At 38.4% G+C, this 17,533-nt stretch overlaps 1 pseudogene; it reads right to left on the bottom strand.

Moving 5' to 3' along the window:
- The window catches only part of LOC100339270 (SWI/SNF-related matrix-associated actin-dependent regulator of chromatin subfamily E member 1-like), a 68,335-nt pseudogene extending 51,397 nt beyond the window's left edge, over window positions 1-16,938 (bottom strand).
- Between the last annotated feature and the right edge of the window lie 595 nt (window positions 16,939-17,533).

Here is a 17,533-nt window from a genome sequence, read left to right on the forward strand (position 1 = left end):
ATTCATTCAGTTGCACTGGATTCTGTGCAATTTTTTTTAACGTGCCACGGGCCTTCTCATTTAGGTTGTAATTTTACTTTACTGGATTTTCTTTTTCTTGGTATTTGCATAATTTACTTCCATTTCACATTCAATGACTTAGATGAACTTTCTCAGTGACATCTTGCCTCCCAACCTAAGTTTTTACCTCCTTAACACTTCTTATCCATTTCCCCTGTTTTATTTACTTATTTAAAAATTCCTCTATTTTGTGGCATTAATATTGTTTTTAGTTTTCTCCATATGTAAACAAAACTGTAGCTGCCCTCCATGCAGAAAATTTAGGCTCATCCTTCACTATTTCCACAAGCTAAGGAGATTTGGACTCGTGTAGACTAAGGAGGGAAAAAATGTTGGATAAACTCTTGGTCATATGTGATTTTTTTCCACTGGGTTATTCTACAGTGAAGAAGAGGCAGCAGTTGCTAGCTGCAAGTTCTGTCCTTGGGCAATATAGGAATTGATGAACTTTAAAGTGTAGTATGACAACAGGAAAAAAATGTCTCTGAGCATTAAAATACCAGGTTGAAAACTTAAAGGCAGGATTAGATTGTATTTTTTGTAGTTCTATGAAAAGAGCGTCTATTCAAGCTTCAGAGCAAAGTTAAGGATTTGTCCTGATTGGAGACAAGATAGAAGATACTTGAAGACACTTTGATTTGTTTACTTAGCCATTTGTTTACTTTACTTTTAATATCTTGTTGATTTTTCTGGGTAAATGAAATGTGGGGGCATGGGGTAAGGCACTTGCTCCCAGAGTTTAGGGATTTGAGGATTTAAGAATTTCATCTTATAGGCTATGTAGTGCTCATAAAGTCCCACAGATACTGTACATTGTATGCAGAAAAGAAAAAGAAACTGAAGAAACTATACATACACACACACACACAAACACACACACATGTACACATGCTCCTCTGGGTTTGGAAGAGTCATCTAGCGCTATCCTCTGTCCCCAATCACACCATCTTTTGCTCATTGTCTTATTCTTTATTCTTCCTGTGACAGGATATTTGTCATCTAACACATTTGACCTGTTCTTATAAAGGAATGAATTGTCACATTATGAATTCCAGTTCCAAGAGGTATTTGCTAGAAACCTGCTTTCCTTTCCTTCTTTCAGCTGGGACAGAAGCATATAATGTAGTACCCAAAATCAGCTGTTCTCATTTGAGAATGTAACCAAGAGTTGGGCATTATGAGAAAGTAGATGTTGAGCAGGATCCTGTTTCTGGGAGTGCAGCAATGGAGGAATGTGGTTTTGAGAGATAATGGTGGTGGAGATACTGTTTGGATAAATAAAATCTATCTTTTTTTTTTTTCTTCATCAGAGGAAACATCATGCTGCTGATGGTTCATTTAGTTGAAAGAACAAAGCCAAGCTTGACAATGAGTTTGAGGGTAGCCTATATATATATATATATATATATAGAGAGAGAGAGAGAGAGAGATGATGATGATGATGATTATGATAAGACTTGGTATGGAAAAAAGAAGGGGAGAGAATAGATGGACATGAGAGTGGGGATGGGGAATGGGTGACTTGCGCTAATGAAGGAAGGCTTCTCAGTGACAGAGTCTGTTTGCACAGAGAGTTGAATTAAGAGCAGCAAGCAATGAAGGAATTTGGAATAAGAGTCGGGAGAACTTTTGCTATGTTGGAGGAGCAGAGAGAGAGGTTCAGTGTGACTGGAACAGTGTGAGGAAAATATTGCTGGGAGGTTACATCAGAGAAGCAATGGGAGTCATATTATATAAGACCTCATATGTCAGGGGAAAGGATTTGGATTTTTCTGGAATTGAGATGAAGAAACATTGATAGGTTTGGGGCATGACTGACTTTTACTCATTATATATTCGCTGAACACCTAAAAGTACAGGTATTGAAGAAAAGTAAGACTGTCTCCATCCTTTCCATCATAGTAATGAATTTACCTGCCTGTCTGTCTATCTACTTACCTATCTATCACCTATGTAGTCCAAACACTATATTGAACACAAAAGAGATAAAGGTGAATTGTTCGGGCTTATGGGCTAGTACAAAAGATAAGCAGTTGTAAGTAAAAGTGCTCTGAGACCAAAAGGAACAACCAGATAACCAGGAGGAATTAGAAGGAATTTTAAACATGACACTTCAGCTGAATCTGGAAGGGTGAGGAGGAATTTGTTATGTGATTAAAAAAAGAGAGAAGAAAAGTATTCCAGGCTAAGATAGCAGCATATATGACAGCAGGGGATTTAAGGTAGATATTGTTTCTTTAGGATGTAAAATAGGAAATTCAAATTTTAAGATGTTTAAAAAAGACACAATGCTTTTCTCACTAAATGAGAATTTACTTCAGTCTCATTTCAGCAAATCATACTGCCATTCATAAAGTTATTCAGGATGGAACTTGAGTCATCCTTGAAGCCTCTTTCCCTCACTCTCACATTCAATCTAACTACAATTCTTTCTAGTAGTATCTCCAAAGTATATCTCAAAACTGTGTTCATTTTGACACACCTTCATTTCCATACCCCATCTCAGTCCAGGATACTGTTATCAATCACAGATCTGCAAGAACTTCCTTACTGTTCATCCTTCTTTTACCCTGGCCTTCATGCAACCTATTCATCCATGGCAAAACAAGGATTCTTTTTAAAATATGCATTAGATAATATCACTACCATTCATAAAAGTCCTCTTCACACTTCTAATAAAAGTTGAAACTCCTTACTCTTCCCTGCAAGATTTTGGTTCATTTGGCCCTTTCTCATCTCATGGGTGGTTTTTCCCAATGGGCATCAACCACATTGGCTTTGTTTTTGCTCTTCACACTTGCTAAGCTGATCTTCAGCCAACAGCATTTGTTGATGTTGTTCTGCCTAGAACACCCTTCTCCAAGATCTTCACATAACTGAACCATTGCTTTTATCCAAGTATAAGCTGAAATGTCATTCTAAGAAAGATATCCCCTGTTCACAATGTCTGAAGTAGTTACATTTCACTAACTCAATAATTTTTCTTATTTCCTTCATAGTACTTAACATTATCTCAAAATAATTTTGTTCATTCTTTTCTGCATGCATTGATTGTATTTCTTTTCCTCATTAGGATGTATTATTCATGAAAGACTATACCAATCCTCAATGCCTAGCAGTGCCCCTAATAGCTAGGACCTGCTCAATAACCATTTTTGAATGAATTAGTAGATACATGGATTAAATATTACTGCAGTTCTGTCAAAATACAGTAGTCCCACTCCTTCCAGGTCTACTTCCTACAACTAAAATACTCTGGACACAATGCAACAAATAAGCATAGGAAGTCTTTTAACTGTGGAATGATGAAGGCATGCTGCCTGGGAAACTTGAGGCTTGAGAAACTACATGGCAACTCACATTACTTTGATTACCTTGTGCTTCATATATCCTGGACATAGTACTGCAAAAGCATCTAATCTGGAACTGCCAATGGGAACAAACAAACAAAACTTCAAGGAAAGTTGGTTTTCCCTAGCCAAAGAACAGAGGAAAGTGTGGCCTAACAACAGAAAATATATTTTCAATTTATGTAATGTGTGTGTGTGTGTGTGAGAGAGAGAGAGAGAGAGAGAGAGAGAGAGAGAGAGAGGGAGGGATTCTCCTATCCACTGGCTCAGTACACAAATGTTTGCAACAGCCAAGGATGGGCCAGACCAAATCCAGGAGCTTAATATCCCCCACATAGGTGGCAAGGATCCAACCACTTTAGCCATCACTTTCTGCCTGCCCCCCTTCCAAGGTGGGCACTAGTAGGAAGTTGGAATGGACTGAGGAGCTGAGGCTCAAACCTAGGCACTCTGTTACAGAACGTGGGCATTCCAAGCAGCAGCCTAATTACTGTGCCTAATACCCACCTGGGAAAATCTTTCTGACTGTAGCGCTCATACTCCATCCAGCAAAATACCTATGTAAAAACTGCATGCCTTTCACTTTCGTGGTTTCAGTGGAGACTTGTATCAAATTGATCTCCCAAATCCCACAACCCCCAAACTTGCAGAAGTGTACTGCATTTTCCTCGGTGAGTAGTGTTAGTAAGACTGAGCAGGCAATTCATATTCTATTCCTAGCCAACCAGAAGAAGGAAGTGCTACAGTTCCTGCTCTAGGATATAACAGGCTGAGTGGGGAGCTGCTCTCTGTCTCTACCTGGCAGAGGCAGGTGGTACTCTCTTTCCCCTGCTATGGTAGCATAAAGGGGACCCATTAGCACCCTATCTCTAACCCCAACCAGCAGCAACGGGAATTGATGAAGTGATGCAAAATGGAGATAGTCACCACTGCACCTCATCTCTATCTACATTTCAGTGGCACACAGTGTCTCAAGCAACGAGACAGAGCAAGTGCAAGTGAAGTAAATCAACACTGCACCATTCCTCCACCCCTGATGCCATCTAGGCTGAGTGAAGAACTCAGTCTTCATCCCCTTACATGACTACCCTGGAGGTACAAAGTGAGGTAATCTTGCTGAGCTCAGTATCAGTAGGGACCCAATGGAGCACTAAGTTTCCACACCTATATTACAGAAACAAAATTGTCCCACATTTCCCATTTCTATACAGTTAATTAGGACCCAGTAAACAACTGATCTTACACCCTCATGTGGAAGCAATGAGGAGTTGTAAGTGGGTGCACCATTCTCACCAAGCGTCAGCCAAGTCAAAGCATTAGCTGAACATCCACTCCGTTCTCTACAAAGAGAGTGTGAATTAGTGCACCAATTTTGTTAGACTGGTGTCAGCAGAACCATGCAGAAAGCTAATCATACAAAAGAACTCAACTCTCATATCACCTCAATAGGGGAATTCTTGCTAAAGAAATTACATAGGGTCATAAGTCTCACAATGTAATATCCAACATATCCAGGCTACAATAGAAATCACACACCATACCAAACCCAGGAAAATCACAATATGAAAAAAATCCTACAAATAATAACATTGAGAAGGATAAAAATTCAGATTATCTGACAGACTTTAAAACAGCCATCATAGAAAGGCTTCAACAAGCAATAAGAAAATCTCCTGAAAAATTAAAATAGAAAATCTTGGCAAAGAAATAATCATTATAAAAAAAGAACCAAATAGAACTAAAGAATAAAGTAACAAAAAATGCTAAATGGCCTCAATAACAGATTGAAAGAACCAGCGCTGTGGTGTAGTAGGTTAAGCCTCTGTCTGTGGTGCCAGCATCCCATTTGGGTACTGGTTTGAGTCCCAGCCGCTCCACTTCCAATACAGCTCTCTGTTATAGCCTGGGGAAGAAGTGGAGAATGGCCCAAGTACTTGGGCCCCTGCACCCATGTGGGAGACCTGGAAGAGGCTCCTGGCTCCTGGCTTTGGATCGGCCCAGTTCTGACCATTGCGGTCATTTGGGGAGTGAACCTGCGGATGGAAAATTTTGCTTCTCCCTCTCTGTGTCTGTGACTCTACCTCTTGGATAAATAAATTAATCCTTAAAAGAAATAAGATTGGAGATAAAAGAGTATAAATTAGTGAACTGCAAGATAGAGTAAGAAAAATGCATATTCTAAGAGGCCAGCCTTCATCTGTGGTAATTCTACAGGGACACTTATAGTTGGCTCCCTATGAGTTCTGCATCTGGTGGTTAAAACAATCACAAATCAAAATAACTTGCAGAGGTTGAGGCTGTGGCATAGTAGCTTAAGCACCCGCCTGCAGTGCTGCCATCCCATATGGATGCCAGTTCAAGACCTGACTGCTCCACTTCTGATCCAGCTCTCTGCTATGGCCTGGGAATGCAGTTGATGATGGCCCAAGTTCTTGAGCTCCTGAACCCATTGGAGACCCAGAAGAAGCTCCTGGCTCCTGACTTCGGATTGGCCCAGCTCTGGCCATTGCTGTCATTTGAGGAGCGAACCAGTGGATGGAAGACCTCTCTCTCTGTCTCTCCCTCTGCTTGTCTGTAAATCTGCCTCTCAAGTAAATAAGTATTTTAAAATGCATACTCTAAAAAAAACAGAAAATAGAGCATAGAAATTAACAAAAATTCAAGGACCTTGAAGGATTAAAGGAAAAAAAAAAACCCGAAAACTAGCATTTGTGTCGTCAGAATCCTGGAAGGAGAAGAGAAAGGGCAGGGCTGAAAATGTATTAGAAGGAATAATGGCTGAAAACTTTCCCAAACTTGTGAAACAACATGAACTTACACATCCAAGAAGATCAGTGAACTCCAAGTAGGATATAAAATTTAAAAAAAATGAAGGCACACAATAAACACCTGAATATTAAAGACCCATAAAAATTCTTGAAGGCAGTCTTGAAGGCAGCTAAATAAGACACTATTTATAAAGGGACACCAATTTTAATGCAGGTTTAGTGTATGAAACCAGGTGGATGCTCTTTTGTTGTGGGTATCAATGTCAGAGCTTCCAGGTCTGTAGAAAGTGGAAATTGAGTAGTGCCCAAAGTGGATGAAATACACCAGCACAAGTCACAGTGTCTTGCTGGTCTTTTCATATGTTGCGAATTTAAATATGATGCAGTTATACTAAAGACTTTCATTTAATGTAAAGAGAAATATAGACAATATTTTTGATCTTTCAGGAGTGGGGAACACCCAGCCCACAGGCCATACAGAGGCCCACAAAATCATTTGGTCTGGCCCTGCCAAGGCAACCACAATTAGGACTCGAGATGCAATACATTTGTAACCAGCTAATTTTTAAATTGATTTATGGTATAAATATCCAAATAGCCTTGGCAGATAAAAGGGTTCCCCATGATTGGGAGGACCATTGTCCTCCAAGCTCTTTCAATATCTTTTTTATTTAAAAAATTAAATTGTAGTAAAATACACCTAACAAAATTGGCCATGTTAACTATATTTAAGCATAAATTTCAGTGGGATTTAGTACATACATATTGTTGTGTATTCATCTCTAGAAGTATTTTCATTTTGTAAAATGGAACCGTTACACCCATTAAACAATAGTTACCCATTCGCCTTCTCCCCAGCCCCTGGTAACTACCATTCTACTACATATTAAGTATATAACACAGTTCGTCCATTCATTGTTGATAAGCATTTCAGTTCTTTTCCCCTTCTGCCTGTTGAGAATAATGCTGCAATGGACATTTGCACCCAAGCATCTGTCCAAATCACTGTTTCTAACTCCTAGCTATATGCTTAGGAATAGAACTGCTGGATCATATAGCAATTCTTTTAAAATTGCTTTCGAGGACCCATGCAGTGGCGTAGTGAGTGAAGCCGCAGTCTATAGTGCCGGCATTCCATATGGGCACCGGTTCAAGTCCCAGCTGCTCCGCTTCTGATCCAGCTCTCTGCTATGGCCTGGGAAAGCAGTGGAAGATGGCTTAAGTTTTTGGGTCCTTGCACCCACGTAGGAGACCTGCAAGAAGCTCCTGGCTCCTGGCTTCGGATCAGCGCAGTTCCGGCAGTTCCTGCCATCTGGAGAGTGAACCATCAGATGGAAGATCTCTCTCTGTCTCTACCTTTCAGCCTCTCTGTGTAATTCTGACTTTCAAATAAATTATAAAATAAATCTTAACAAAAATTGCTTTTAAGTAGTTGTCATACTGTTTTGCATGCTTGCTGCACAATTTTTTTTTTCCAAACAGCACTGTTTTTTTTTAAACTTTATTTATTTATTTGAAAGACCGAGTTACAGAGAGGCAGAAGCAGACAGAGAGAGGCCTTCTATCTGTTGGTTCACTCCCCAAATGACAACAAATGCCAGGGCTGGGCCAGGCCAAAGCCAGGAACCAGGAGCCAGGAGCTATTTCTGGGTCTCCCACGTGGGTGCAGGGACCCAAGTACTTCGGCTATCCTCTGCTGCCTTCCAGGCACATCAGCAGGGAGCTGGATCAGAAGTGGAGCAGCCAGGACTCAAACTGGCGTCCATACGGGATGCAGGCTCTGAAGGTGGTGGCTTTACCCACTGTGTTACCAAGCCAGGCCCCCACCAGCACTGTTTAAGGGTCCCAATTTCTCTGGAAATTTTCTAACATTTTTTATTTTCTACTTTTGTTTTAAATCAGCCACCCTAACGGTTTTGATTTGCATTGTTCTGCTCTAATAATTAGTGACTTTGAATACCTTCTCCTGTTATCATTGGCTGTTTGTGTGTTTTATTTGGAAAAAAAGTCTATTCAAGTCCTTTAGCATTTTAAATCAAGTGTTTAACTTTTAATTATGGAAAATGGTGTTTCTTTTATTTAAAAATGTTGTTTACTTTTACTTATTTGGAAGGTAAAGAGATGGGGGAGGGAGGAAGAGACAGAGACAGAGACAGAGACAGAGACACAGAGACAGGGATCTCCCACCCATGGATCCACTCTTCAAATGCTGGCAATATCCAGGGTTAGGCTAGGGGAAAATCAAGAGCCCAGAACTCCATCCAGATTTCCCAAGTTGGTGGCAGGTACGCATGTACTTGAGTCATTACTTGCTGCTGGAGTGTACATTAGTAGTAAGTTGGATTGGAAGCAGAGCACGGAGTTGAGCACAGGTAATTCAATATGGGATGAGGATGTCTTAACCATTGAGCCAAATACCCACTCCAAAAGTTTTTCTTTATTTTTGTTATTGAGTCACAGGAGTTTTCAAATATGTATGGTTGACACCCTTTATCATATAAATAATTTGCAAATATTTTCCCATTCTGTGAGTTACTTTTTTTACCTTGTTGATTGTGTCTTATGATGCACAAAATTTTTCTTTAACATTTAATATTTCTATATGATATACAGAGATGGAATATTCTCATCTGCTGATTCATCTGCCAAAGGCTTACAATGCCAGGGTCTGGGCCAAGGTGAAACCAGGAGCTATGAACTCAATCCAGAGATATTCCATGTGGATTAAAAAATATAAAATGTTAAAGATATAATTAAAATGATAAAAGACTTGAATATATGTTTTTCCAACAAATTTAGCCATCAGCCACTGTATCCCAGGATCTGAATTAGCAAGAAGCTGAAATTGGGAACAGAACAGTGATACAAATTCAGGCACGTTAATATGGATGCAGGCATCCTAACCAGTGTCTTGACTACTAGGCCAAATAACTGACTGAGCACAGAATTTTTAAATTTTGGTGTAGTACAATTTATCCTTTGTATCTTTTGTTCTGCCTCTGCCTTTGTGGCTGTAGCCAATAAATCATTCCCAAATTTAATGTCCTGAAGATTTTCTTTTGTGTGTTTTTCTTCTTTTTTTTAAATTTATTTGACAGATAGTTAGACAGTGAGAGAGAGAGAGACACAGAGAAAGGTTTTCCTTCCATTGGTTCACCCCCAAAATGGCCGCTACGGCCAGCGCTGTGCCGATCCAAAGCCAGGAGCCAGGTGCTTCCTCCTGGTCTCCCATGCAGGTGCAGGGCCCAAGCACTTGGGCCATCCTCCACTGCTCTCCTGGGCCACAGCAAAGAGCTGGACTGGAAGAGGAGCAACTGGGACTAGAACCTGGTGCCCATATGGGATGCTGGCGCCGCAGGTGGAGGATTAACCAAGTTAGCCACTGCACCGGCCCCTCTTTTGTATTTTGATAAATTTATTGTTTTAGCTTTTATGCTTACTTTCTGATACATATTAGTTAACTTTTGTGTATAGTGAATGCCAAGGTTCAACTTCATTCTTTGGCCTGTAGATATCCCATTTTTCTAAAGCTAGTCATTGAAAAGAATGTCATTCCCTTATTGAGTGCTTTTGGAATCACTATTAAAATCATTTGACCATGGCAGGAGTGTAGCATGAGAGTAGGATCACCACTAAAGGTGCCCTTGTCCCATGTCCCAGCTACTCTGTTTCCTTTTTCACTTCCTGCTGATATGCATGCTGGGAGGCAGCAGATGATTGCTTCACTGACTAAGTCCCAGCCATCCTCACCAGAGACGCAGAGTTCCAGGTTCCTGGTTTCAACCTGACCCATCCCTGCTTATGGTAGACATCTGGGGAGTGGACTGGCAGATGGAAGATCTCTCCCTCTGTTTCTCTGTCCCTCAATGTCTGGCTCTCTGTCTGTTGAATACAGTGAAAAGAAAAAAGAAAATAATTTGAGCATATATAAAAGTTTATTTCTAGACTTTTTTTGCATTCCATTGGTCTTCAATACTGTCTGTGCCAATGCTACACTCTTTTTATTACTGTAGCTGTGGAATAGGTTTTGAATTCAGGAGCCAGGAGACCTTCAAATTTGTTTTTTTTTTTTTTCCCCAAGGTTTTTTTTTTCAGTCACTTGAGATTGAATTTGAATTTTAGGATGAGCTCTTCTATTTCTGCAAAAAATCATTAGGATATTAGGGTAGTGATTGTACTGAATATATTGAGTATTTGGTATCATAAAAATATTACATTTTCCAATCCATGGAAACAGATATCTTTCAATTAATTGATGTCTTCTTTGTTTTTCCTCAGTTATGTAGTTTCAGCATACAAATCTTTTTTCTCCTTTGGTTTATTCCTAAGCAATTTATTATTTCCAGTGCTATTGTAAATTGAATTATTTTATTAATAACCTTTTAGGATTTTTCATTGTTATTTTGTTGAAACACAACTGATCATTATTGTTGATATTTTATTCTGAAACTTTCCTAAATTCTTTCATTAGCTTTTTTTAAAGATTTTAATTATTTATTTGAGAGGTAGAGTTACAGACAGTGAGAGGAAGAGAGAGCTCTTCCTTCCGTTAGTTCTTTCTCCAGATGGCCGCAATGGCCGAATCTGCACCAATCCGAAGCCAGGAGCCAGGTTCTTCCACTGGGTCTCCCACGTGGGTGCAGGGGCCCAAGGACATGGGCCATCTTCTGCTGCTTTCCCAGGCCATAGCAGAGAGCTGGTTCAGAGGAGGAGCAGCCGGGACTCCAACCGCCACCCATATGGAATGCTGGCACCCCAGGCGGAGGATTAACCTATTGCGCCATAGCACCGCTCCCCCTTCATTAGTCTTAATGTGTGTGTGTTTGTGTGTGTGTGTAATTTTTAGGGTTTTATTGTATAAGAACAGAAAATTTTATTTCTTCTTTTCCATTTTATATAACTTTGTTTTTGTTGTTCAATTGCCATCTTGAATAAAAGTAGTGAAACGTGACATCCTTGTCTTCATTCTGATCTTAGAGGTAGTACTTTCATGATTTCAACACTGAATATCATGTTTTCTGTGGCCTTTTCATGTAAAGTCTTTATTATGGTAAAGTAGTTTCCTTCTAAGACTACTTTGTTGAGTATTTTAGTAATGACATTGTCTTGAAATTTGTCAAATACTTTTTCCTGCATCAGTTGAGATGATCATTCTGTTAATGTGATATATTACATTGACTGATTTTTTATGTTAAGTTGTTGCATAACAGTAGTGATTCCTCCTTAATTATGGTGTTCAAGCCACTTATTTTGCTATTTCATTTGGTTTGCTGGTGTTTTCCTCAGGATTTTTGCATGAATATTCATCAGAGGCATTTCTGCCTAGTTTTTATGTAGTGTATTTGTCTGGCTTTGGTGACAGGGTAATACTTTTTCATTGAATGAATTCAAAAGTGTTCCTTCCTCTTTAATTATTTTTGGGGAGTAGTATTTGAAAGAGGTTGATATTAATTCTTTAAATGTTTTGTAGAAGACACTAGTAAGCTATTTGAGCCTGGACTTTTCTTCAATGGGATGTTTTTGATTACCAGTTCAGTCTCCAAGATAGTTACATTCAGTTCAGACTTTCTAATTCTCCATAATTTAGTCATAGCAGCTTATGTGTTTCTGGAAACTTATTTTTGTGTGACTTTAAGTTAGCATCCATCAAGTTTTCATTTCAACTTAAAGGATTCATTTAGCATTTGTAATACAACACACACATTGATAATGAACTCTCTTAGTTTATGTTTATCTGAGAATGTCTTAACTTCTCCCTCATTTTTGTAGTACAGTTTTGCTGGGTATAGATCTTTTGCTTGCTAATTTTTAATGTTTTTCACTATGGGTCTCTTCAGATTTAACCTACTTGGAGTTCATTGAACTTCTTGAATTTGTATATCCATGTGTTACTTCAAATTTATGGAGTTTTAGCTATTATTTTAAAATTGAGTTCCGTGCTCAATTGTCTCTCTTTAAATTTTTTCTAGGATCCTACCTCTTGGTGTATCACAAGTCCTTTGAGTTCTGTTCACATTTCTTCATTTGATTTTTTTTTCTCCTGAGACGCAATAATTTCAAAATACCTGACTTCAAGTTCACTGATTTTTTTTTTCTTCTGCCTCTTCGTGTCTGCTGTTAATTTCCTCTAGTGAATTTTTCAGTTAAATTTTTAATTCCCAGAAATTACACTTTTCTTAATTTTTACATTGTTGTTAATGTTCTGATTTTGTTTACATACAATTTTCCAGATTTCCTTTGATTTTCTTTCTATGTTTTTTCTTTATTTGTTGCACATGTTTAGGCAGGTGTGTTAAAAGGGCAGTCTAATAAATCTGAATCCTGTATTTCATTATGGTTGATTTCTAGAGGTATAATGTTGTTTCTTTGGATCATATTTTACTATTTGTTTTTGTCTTGGGATTGTTTGTCAAAAATTGAGAATTTGAATTAAAATAACAAAACTTCAGTCATCTCACCCAGCCAGCACAAATTGGCTCCTTGCCGGGGAAGACATTCACTAATTAGTCTGGCATGAATGCTGACAGTATTTTTGGTCTTTTGGAGTATGCCTCTTCCCTGGGCCTGTGTGTGTACTTTTTTTAAACCATCTTCATTTTCTTAATATTTTTACCCTTGATGGTCCTCAGGAGCCTTAAAAGATATTATACTGCATTCCTTTTACTCCAGAAATCCACAGGTCTACAGCCCCTTGCGGTTTTTATATGGTATGTATCTAGCACTGCCAACATTGGCCTTAATTTCTGTCTGAACTTTAAGTGAGATGACACATAAGCTGGTCCCTCGTGCTGCTCCAGACAGGCAGGATGTTGCAAGCATGTTCTGCTCTTTTCTTTCTGTCCTGAGAAAGAAATCAAGAAGTGAGCAGCTTCCTTCTGACTGTGTCATGGTATGACGTGCAATGGAAGAGTGGGAAAAGGGCAAGGAAAAACACCATAAAATATCCTATTATGTTGAGTGTGACTTGTTTGACTGGATGTCCCTTGATTGCTTCAGATTATTTTCTGGTTTCTAGAGCTCCCAGAAAGCTCTTTTTACTGATTTTTTTTTTTTTTGCCGTTTACTTGATGTTTTAATGGGTAAATAAAGAACTGGTGCTTCCTAGTCTGTCATCTTGCTGATGTCACTCTCAATAGCCCTTGTTTTAAGAGTTCTTTGTGTCTTTCTATGTTTCCTGTTTCTCTAGTATAATAGAATAGGTAAAACAACCCAAGAAATGTTATTTTGCAATGCCTACTATTTTATAATTTTTGATGAAGTGGAGCATTGATCTGAGTATTACTTTTAGCATTTCCAAAAACTACAAAATATGTTTGTTAATCACTCAATAATATTGACATGTTATCCTTTCCACAGGTAAACATCTGCCATTGATATCCACCACTATTAAGACATATTTAGTGGCTCATTGTACCACGGGGTAAAGCTCTATAAAATCAAGTTTTCAATTCTGATGTAGTTCTTGTCTATAATTCACTTTCCCATGTGGCAGGCACAGCTGTCTAGATTTATGGCATGTAGGAGAGTCTTTAACAAATTTGTATAAATGTATCTGCTGAGTCACACCTTCTATTAACAATTCATTTGTAAGATCTTATGATGCGCAAATATCCCGACCTCTTACATATTCACAAATAAAATAAGTAGACTGACTCATTCCACAATTCTTGAAACTTCTCATTTTTCAAAAGGCTTACCCACTTTGATGGCTTGGCCAATTTATAAGCTGTAGCATTGTATCCTGCCTGTTTCATGTCTTATTTGGTGTGAGCCATGGTATGGTACACCAGGATGGGCAGATGGTAGTCACAGTGATTGTTTTTACACTAATTTCTTTGCCCCCAGTATTTCAGCTTTATATTTTCCAGCTTTAATATTGTCAAAGTTCCAAACATATAGTTATCCCTTAGCCACTAACCAAGAATCAACAGATTTGAACCTTAGAGAAATGTCTTCAAAGATTATACTCTCTTTGTAGGAATAATGCATTAGACACTTTGGTTTATCTCCTCTTATAAGGGTAGTAAGCTGTGGCTATCCATTATCTGGCTCTCTTATACTTAGTTCACAATCAGTAAAGTTTGACCATTCATTTTCTTTTTTTTTTTCTTCTTTTTTAAGATGGCTAATCATCCTCCTTCTAATCTCTATTGAACATGAGTCAGATATATTCCTAGAGTTTTCACTAAATTTACCTCTGTGCCAGAATATGGGGCTGTATACTCATGGATTTTTGAAACTCCAGCATGACAAGTTTTAACTCAATCCTGTAAATATTATTTCCTTTTTTCCCCCAATTTTCTATCCCACTTTATTCATTCACAGAATTTCAAAGAATCATCATTGTTTTTCCCATTAAGGGTATTTCCAAATTATATCATTATAAACATCAGCTGTGAATATCTCACTGTACTCAAGCTTTGTTTTCTCTTGGCTTTTCAATTTTAATTTTTTAAAAATTTTATTTAAGATATATAACATTCATGCATTCTATATATACAGATTCAGAAACATAGTGACACTTTGCACCCTGCCCCTCCACTGCCCACCCTCCCACCCTCCCACCCTTCTTTTTCCTCCCTCTCCTATTCCCCCTCATGATAATTACGAAGACATATCTTCAGTTTACTTTATATTCATAGGATTAACCCTACACTACATAAAGAGTTCAATAAATAGTATGAAGAAAAATAAACATACCATGTGCTATTTCCACTTTACAAGGACTCTGTTACTGGTCTAACTTTACAGGGATCTTTGCTCATTACCCCAGTACACCAGGAATCTTTGTATAAAGGATAATTTGCTCTTTCTCAGAAAAATCTCTAGTTTTCTTATGAATATCTAGTATAGCAATCGTTGCCTCTCTATTGGTGAATACACTTGGGCTGAGTTGGGAAGCTGCTAACAACCAACACCTATAGATAGTTATATGTCTGTCTATTTGATCTAGAGGCTTCAGAGAGGAAATCTTTGGGGTTTCTGATATTGAATTCTTCCCTAGAGAACCAACAACCAGACTGATAACTTTCATTAGTCAATATAATGCCTGTTGCTACTCTCATCCTCAATAAACTGGGGTAGATTCGTGGCAAAAATCTTTACACAGAAGTTAGAAAATTTTCGAAGTGTGAAATATGTTGCCATCTGATTCCAAATATTCCTATCAAATGTCAAGCCTCATTTACTTAAGTGGGAGGTTGTAACATTAGAACTGCTTTTTGTAGAATTAACAGGGAACACTTGACTGTGAGTTTGTCTCTCATGATTTTTTATTAAATACAGGGATTCTATGATCTTTGAATTATCCTAGCATTAGCCATTATTGCCAGTATTTAAGGTTTTTTTTCTTTTATTTAAGGTAAACAAATTTCATATATACATATTTAGGAATGTAGTGATACTTCCCATCCTACCTGCCCTCCCACCCATTTTCTCAGCCTTCCTCTATTATTCCCTCTCTTAATTTTTACAAAGATCTACTTGAAGTTCACTTTATATCCATGAGATTAACCCTATACTAAGTAAAGAGTTCAACAACTAGTAAGAAAAAAGAAAATCACAGTTCCTCAACAGTAGAGACAAAGGCTGTAAACAATCATCAAATCTCAAAATGTCAATTTCAATCCTTTATGCTACATTTTTAGTATTCTATTAGTTACCACAGATCAGGGAAAACATATGATATTTGTCTTTTTGGGACTGGCTTATTTCACTAAATGTAATGGTTCTCAATTGCATCCGTTTCATTAAAAAAGACAGGATTTCATTCTTTTTTATGGCTGAGTAGTATTCCATTTCTCTCTCTCTCTCTCTCTCTCTATATATATATATATATATATAATATCACAATCTCTCTATCAAGTCACAGATTGATTGGTATCTGGATTGATTCCTTATCTTAGCTATTGTGAATTGAACTGCAATAAACATAGGGGTACAGATAATTCTTTCACATGCTGATTTCATTTTATTTGGATAAATTCCCAAGAGTAGGATGGCTGAGTTATATGGTAGACCTATTTTCAGCTTTCTATCTGCATACTGTCTTCCACAGTGGATCTGCTAGTTTACATTCACATTGACAGCAGAGTAGGGTGCTATTTTCCTAACACCCTCACCAGCATTTATTGCAATAAGGAGGATTTGATTTGTCAAGAATCTCCCTGAGAAACAACTGAATGTGTTTAGAACTCAATTCAACTTCCTGTAAACTAGCTAAGTCACCATTTTACATGGTGTTTATTTGCCCAATAAGCCCACTATAATATCTCTGGTTAGCCAACAGGATCTTTGGCCACAGCTAACATTTTCCATTGACAGTATCCCTGAGTTTTATGAGACCTAATGTAAGTTGGGCATCACTCTAAGTCATGACAATCCACATCAACAAGCTATATGTATTCCAGATCCCAAAGCTTCCTCTAAGGTTTATTTTCATCATCCACACTGTTAATGCAGTGATCCTTTAGTGTGGACACCATTTTTCATCTTGTGTTATTCCACCTATTACTTAATTTAAGCCACTGTTGCGTGGAGCCTGCTCCCCACCAAATCCTTCCTTTCTAGCCAAGTAACCCCTTTTATGGTTGGTTCCTGGGTTGGGTACTCAGGGAGAGAGCTGTTTCCAGGGCACAAATGAAGTGCATTTCCTCTTGTAAATAAGAATCATCTTTGCCATCTTGACTCTCCTTTTTTACTCTTTCTTTATTGTACTAACAGTCACAAAGCTGAGAATAAATTACCTTCACCACCGTCATGTCAGATTTGTGCTGCCTCTCACTCTAGAGGATTTCAATTCTCTTTACCAGGGTCCTCCTCTCTATCTTATCACTAACACCATGCCCACCCCATTGTACTAGCAGTTAGAAAAATGACGGAGTCTTATCTAGGGCGCAATCTACACCCCCGACAGCATCCTAGGCTCTAGAACCCACTACCATGGCTGAAAGTCAGGTGACACCATGGCCCAACCACTGGTGTCAGTTCCATCCCCACCCTAATGGGATTTGCTGCTCCTACTTCCCTGCCCACACCCCAGCAAAGGTTTAAGAGGCCCTGTTCATGAACACATGGCTCTCTCTTTTTCTCTTTCTTGATTCTCAATCTCTTTCTCTCTCTGTCTCTCCTTCTCTCTCTTACACTCTCTTCTCCCTCTTTTCCTTCTTTGCCCCTTCCCTCCAGTCTGTCGGGTTTCCCTACCAATAAATCCTTTCCCTTAATCCAGTGTTTGATATGTTTTGTGACGGCCTTACACTATTTCCAGGAATTTAAGTGCTTTCTTCTTCTCTGGGCTGTATCATGGTGAGAAGCAACTATGAGAGAGGACAAACATACATCTCACCAATTGAAGCC

The sequence above is a fragment of the Oryctolagus cuniculus genome, chromosome X (genome assembly GCF_051225735.1).
Source record: "Oryctolagus cuniculus isolate XC-2025 breed Fujian yellow rabbit chromosome X, ASM5122573v1, whole genome shotgun sequence".
In the NCBI taxonomy this organism is placed as follows: Eukaryota; Metazoa; Chordata; class Mammalia; order Lagomorpha; family Leporidae; genus Oryctolagus; species Oryctolagus cuniculus.